This window comes from Marmota marmota, unplaced genomic scaffold (assembly GCF_001458135.2).
Source record: "Marmota marmota marmota unplaced genomic scaffold, marMar, whole genome shotgun sequence".
Taxonomy (NCBI): domain Eukaryota; kingdom Metazoa; phylum Chordata; class Mammalia; order Rodentia; family Sciuridae; genus Marmota; species Marmota marmota.
Window position 1 is genome coordinate 88,293,839 of NW_026000026.1, and position 6,645 is coordinate 88,300,483.

At 38.2% G+C, this 6,645-nt stretch overlaps 1 protein-coding gene across 3 annotated transcripts in view; it reads left to right on the plus strand.

Annotated features, from left to right (window-relative positions):
* Positions 1-6,396: 6,396 nt before the first annotated feature.
* Cep120 (centrosomal protein 120) overlaps positions 6,397-6,645 on the plus strand; it is a 75,828-nt gene continuing 75,579 nt past the window's right edge. For 2 of the 3 annotated variants that reach the window (XM_015486734.2, XM_048811840.1), the window contains exon 1: positions 6,397-6,545. The gene's annotated coding sequence lies outside the window, so the exon portion shown is untranslated. The other variant, XM_048811841.1, reaches the window with a different exon arrangement.

Here is a 6,645-nt window from a genome sequence, read left to right on the forward strand (position 1 = left end):
TAACAGAAAATTTAATCTTGATCATCATTGGGGTTTCCCCTCCACACACATAGTATTGTTTAAAGGTTCTGGCATTCTCAAATAGAACAAATATGGAGGAGACCTTGCCAGGTTTTGCTTTGCTGGTCACTCATAAGCTTTCCAATATCCAAGCCAACCTGATTTCTTGAAGTCTATTGAGTTTGTTGATTCTGTGTCAAACTAAGGCATAGGAATCTGTGCCAAGGATGAAAAATTGGGCCCCAAGATCACTTTGGTAGATATTCCATGGGTCTGGTAGCTGTTCTGGCCTCCCCCCATGGTTCTGCCACAAAGTAGAATAGAAGTCTCCACCACACTCTCATTCTTCCCTTTTCTTCCTAGTTTTAGGCAATGCTTTCTCTTTTCCTAACTGCTCTCTTTTTTCTGCCCTTCAGTAACACTTACTATAACTACCTCAGTGAACTTGGGCTAAGGATACTAACCTGTATGGAGTATTGTTTTTAAAACTGAAATTCTTTTACCAGCATTTAAAAGCTGGTGAGTTCATATGGCAATCTGTACTTCTAGCTTTGTATAAAAATTCAGAAATCCTGGCTTTCACTGCCTGGGAGCTGCAGTAGAGAAGGATTGCCCCTTAGGAAGATGTGGTCTTCCACTTCTACACAGATCCTGCCCAGCCCACATCACTTTTTTCCAGCACCTGTATCTGACCTGCAGGTGTGTTTGACTTTGGGAGGTTCTGCTGTAGTCTTTCATGAAAGTCAGGAAGAGGGGCTATTTAGGGGATATAACTTCTAGGGTGTAAGTATAGGCCAAGGTGAGGGAATACAAAGAATCCGACTACTTTAACTAATACCAAAACAAATGGTCCCTCTCCAATAACAATAAAAACAGCTACTACAGTCAGAGATTTCATCATGGCCTAGGACCCTCACAGAAACAATCCCAATTAATCCTCACAGAAACCGTATGAGTTAAGGACTATTAAAACTATTTTATAGATTTTTTTTTTAAAAAATAAGACTCAGAGAGTAAATACTCGGCCAAGTCACAATAAGTCATGGAACTGGGAATTCAGCTGTGTATGACTTTCTGATAGTGGGCTATATACTGTCTCTCTTACAGTAGATGTTCACGGCTCTTCTTCAAGAGATTAAAGGCACCCAAATTAATTGTCAAGTTTAATTATATCAGATCCTGGATTGAAAGGGCTAAGTTATCTTGGTACTAAGCAGTAAGTATTACTTACAAGTTTTACTCTTATTCTTCCTTTTAAAGAGAAGCTGTTTTCTAAGCACTTCTTGAAGATCAGAGTCTGGAATATGATTTACAAACAGCAGTTATTCAATAAATATGATAATTTTGTTTGCCCTGGGGCTTTGCTTTAAATTTTACTAAACATGTGTATGAGTCTGTGTACATACAGGGGAAAGAAGCATATATGCACAGTCCAATGCATGGTAGGTATCTCAGTGGTTGGCCATGGATGCTGTTTCTCTTTCTCTCTCTCTCTCTCTCTCTCTCTCTCTCTCTCTCTCTCTCTCTTCTTTTCTTTTTCTTTTATTTATTTTTTTCATGGCAGGGATTGAACCCAAGGGTGCTTAACCATTGAGCCGTGTCCTCAGCCTTTTTTATTTTTTATTTTGAGACAGGGTCATGCTAAGTTGCTGAAGCTGACCTGGAAGTTGTGAGCCTCCTCTCTCAGCCTCCGGAGCTGCTGGGATTGTAGGCACATACCATTACACTTGGGCAGAATTTGTTGATAAGCAAAAAAAAAATATAGCGGCAATACAAAGTAAATTGTTTCTCCAAAAAGTGAAATAGCTACAGAAAAAGAAAAGCTTAAAAGGAATCTAAATGCTTTGTTTTGTTCTTATAGAACTAGTTCTAATTTGATTAGCTATTATGTTGACTGAATGAATTCAGTTTGAATTTGCATGCTTATAGGTTTATAGGGCAATGAATCTCACATCATCTAATAGATAAAAATTACATATATTATTAGTTTTTCTTATGTATTTTGAAACAATAATTGGTACTTTATAAACCCATAATAAAATTTTCCCTCATGAGTTTAAGCTAAAATGTGAAGATTTATGCTAGAACTGAAGTTACTGATGCTTAATATAGCATATGAAAAGAAATTAGATTATGGAATAACAGATATAGATGATGATAGAATTTTAATTCCATTTCTAGATGGGAAATTTAAAATAATTAATTTTGTACAGTCTATAAAAAAATACCCTGCAAATTAAGTTGATGACTTTTCAGTACCTCTGATGAGATGATTTTAGAAATAATCTTGTTTGGGAAGGAAATCTGTATAAAGAGAGCCATGTCAAAATTTTACTATGTGAAAAAGTTTCTTAATTCATATTTTTTTGTTTTTGTTTTTCAGTGGTGCTGGGAATAACCCATGGCCTCACACATTCTATGCAAGCGCTGTACCATCTTATTTTAATGATTCATCAGATTTTTATGATTTATGATTATTCTCTAGTGTGCTGTAATGGTTTGTAATCTAGGTTTTAAATTGGATATCCTAAAGCAAAACAGCAAGATGTATTGATAAGCACTCTTGGTTCTTTTGTAGTTACTACTTAAGGCCTGAGATTATTCATATAAAGAGATAACTCAAAATCATTTACTACATTTAAGCCCTGAGTTAAGAAGTATGCTATTATTTTATAGCTCCAGGGCCGAAAGAAAGAGATAAAGTGATTTGCCTAAGGTCACCCAGCTTGTAAATGGCAAAGCCCCAACCCTGATCTCCTGGGGTACTTTTCCATTAGAAACCTTTGGTCTCATTGCTTGGGCCTCCCTCTGTCTACAGTTTTAATGCAAAGCACTGTTTTGTACCACTCTTTGTACTTTCCTTGTTGTTAATTTATTTCCTAGTCTTATCTAAGTTTTACCAATATGGACATGTTGATTAGCTATCTCAGCAGAGGTTATGTTAAATAACACTGGTATCATGTCAACGAAATTTGGCAAACACTAAGGATACGGTTTCTTCAATAAAGAACTACAAGGGGAAAAAATATCTATAGGTTAAAAGAGACAAGAGAGATGTCAAGCAAATGCATTGTGTTTCAGAGCTTGTTTTGAACAAACCAACCCAAAATAATTATTAAACAATTAGAGAAATTTGAACAATATGTTATATTAAGGAATTATGGTTAATTTTTAGGTATAATGATGGAATCTTGGTCAAATACTTAATATTTTAAAATTTTAAAATCTTTAAGAGGTACATATTAAAAGATCCGAATTAATATGATGATGTTAGGGATTTCCTTCAAAATAATGCAATTGATGAAGGTGACTGGTTTTGAGTTGATGATTATTGAAGCTGGGTTCTGGGTACTTGGAGGCTGATTATACTATTCTACCTATCTAAGTACACTTGATATCTTTCGCAAAAGAAAGACATCAGGGGCTGGGGCTGAAGCTCAGTGACAGAGCATTTGCCTCGCACGTGTGAGACACTGGGTTCGATCTGCAGCACCACATAAAAGTAAACAAATAAAATAAAGGCATGCTGTCCATCTACAACTACAAAACATAAAAAAATACATTGTTCAATGATGAACCCAAAGTAGATCATTATATTGATTTTATATTGAATAGTACCTCATTTGGGGAAAGTCTAAAGGACCCTGAAAGGACCTTAGAAGTAATATAGCCAGTCTCTTTTTGGGGGGCACAAAGATGAGAAAAAAGAAGCAGGAGAAGAATATAACAATCCCCGGAAATATTTGTTCTCAAAACAACAACATCTAGGTTTCTAGAACAAGAAAGCAGTAGTAGAGAACAGACTTGAAGGCACCATCGCTTGCTTCCTTAACTCAGCTACTTCATATATTTTCTCTGTGAAAACAATTATTAGACAATCAGAGGTTTGAACAGTACATATTTATTGGTATTAAGGAATAGTGTTAATTTCGGTGTGAGAATGGAATTGTGGTTAAGTAATGTTTTAAGATATTTTAAGTCTTTATATTTTAAAGGTACATACTGAAGCAGAATAATTACAGAATTTAATGTTAAAAATAATCCACAGGGCTGAGGATGTGGCTCAAGCGGTAGCATGCGTGCAGCCCGGGTTCGATCCTCAGCACCACATACAAACAAAAGATGTTGTGTCTGCCGATAACTAAAAAAATAAATATTAAAAAAAATTCTCTCTCTCTCTCTTAAAAAAATAATCCACAGTAGCTACAGCCAATTAGATTTCAATTTGATTTTTTAGGTTTTAAGCCAGCTAACCTTAAAAATGTTTCTAATCTTGCATACCAGGCAAGCAAGCATTCTACAACTGAGCCACATCCTCAATCAGCCCATATATGCTTTTTTTGTGGATGAGTACCAGGGATTGAACTCAGGTGCACTCAACCATTGAGCCACATCCCCACCCCTATTTTGTATTTTATTTAGAGAAAAGATCACACTGAGTTGCTTAGTGCCTCACTTTTGCTGAGGCTTGCTTTGAACTCCTGATCCTTCTGTCTCAGCCTTCCAAGCCACTGGGATTACAGGTGTGTATCACTGAGCCCTTCTTTGTTCCTTCTTTCTTCTTCTTCCTCTTTCTCTTCCTCTCATCTATTAGAGCTTTATAGTTATACATCGTAGTTGAGTTCATCTGGACAAACTCATACATACATGGAATTCAATGTCAGTCAATGATCCTCACCTCCACCTGCAGTCTCCCATTCTCTTTTCTCTATTCCTCTAGACTTTAGGCTTGTCTATTAATTTATATTCAACTGGTTCTATATGATCTTTTTCTCCTTTATTTTACTCTAGTTTCCACGTATGTGAGAAAAAATTTGACCTTTGAGTTTCTGAGTTTGGCTTTTCTCACTTAGTGTGGTATTCTCCATTTCCATCCATTTATCAGCAGATGCCATAATTTCATTCTTTTTCCATTGTGTACACACATGCGCGCGCGCGCGCGCACACACACACACACACACACACACACACCACAATTTCTTAATCCATTCTTCTATTGACAGGCATCTGGGTTGATTCCATAATTTAGCTATTGTCAATTCTGTTGCTATAAATATTGAGTGGCTGTATTAGTGTAGTATGCCGATTTTGTATTTTGGTAAAAATACTGAAGAGTGGAGTAGCTGGATCATATGGTGGTTCCATGCCTCGATTTCTGAGGAATTTCCATACTGCTTTCACATTAACAATGCACAAGTGTACCTTTTCCCCCACAACCTCTCCAGTATTTATTGTTGTTAGTATTCTTGATCATTGCCACTCTAACTGGAGTGAGATGAAATCTTAGTGTGGTTTTGATTTGCATTTTCCTGATTGCTAGAGATGACGAATTTTTTAAAAATGTATTTAATGGCCATCTGTAGTTCCTCTTCTGAGAAGTTTGTTTAGTTCTTTTGACCATTTGTTGATTGTGTTATTGGTTTTTTGGTATTGAGTTATTTGTTTATTCTGGTTATTAATTACCTATCAGAAGAGTAGCTGGCCAAGATTTTCTCCCATTCTGTAGGCTCTCTGTTTTTAAAGGTGTCTTTGCTGTGCAATAGGTTTTTAGTTTGATGACATCCCACTTACTAATTCTTGGTTTTATTCTTTTGTTTTTTGGGGGTCTTCTTAAGGCAGCGAGTGCCAATACTTATATGATGGAGTGTTGACCCTATGTTTTCTTCTAGCATTTCTAGTCTAATTCCTTCGTTTTTGATCAATTTGAGTTTTGTGCAAGGTGAGAGACAGGGTCCAGTTTCATTTTTCTACAGATGGCTATCCAGTTTTCCCAGGACCATTTAAGAAGGATGGAGCAGACAGTATTTCCACGCCTAAATTTTTGGTCTTGATTTTGCTAGTTGCTTTGTGGTCAGGGGGTGGAACCTATACCTTTAATTTTCTTGCCCACGTGACAATGTTTTTGTTTTTAAGGAGATTTCTAAGGTACAGGAAATTCTCGGAGAGTTGACGTCAGCGCCAAAGGTTACAGTAGCTACCATATTAACATTATTTTCAAAGGGCAGAAGCTTGAGGAGGCCCGAGAGGGTTATTTAAAGATTTTAAGAGTTCAGACTTAAGTCATTTTTCTCTGATTTGGCTTTTCAGGCAGAGTTAACATCAGTGCCTGAGAAACAGCTAGTTTTAAAATTTTAATTCCCACGGAAATATTTCTGCCATTGTGGCTGCGGCATAAAGCGGAGCATAAGCTTCCCTCACACTACTTAAAGTGCCCTACGTAACATCAGGAAGCATTCACAGCAGTAGTGCGCCTGCGCAGCTCGTTCTTATTAAATTGCATGCCTCTCTCCATCCCGCTAGTAGGGGGCGCTGTGAGTCAGTAAGCCAGTCTTTTCCCTAGGGTTCTGCAACGGAACGTTAAAGGGCGGGAGGTGAAGCGGAACGAGGGGCGTTCTATCCTCGACTGCCTTGGTCTCTATCGCCCTTTGTCCTCCAGCTTCCCCAGGCACTGGGCCTGCGGGCCCGGTTGCTAGGCGGAAGAGGGGCGCGGTGGCGTCCGCTGCGGCGCCCGGGCGTTTGTAAAGCCGCTAAGGAGGCGGCAAAAGGTCCCGGGGCGGCGGGTTCGCCTCTACCTGCAGACTGGGCCGGGCGGGACTGCAGAGCAGAATTTCCCTCAAGTCAGGGCAGGGTCAGGTCCTGGGCTGG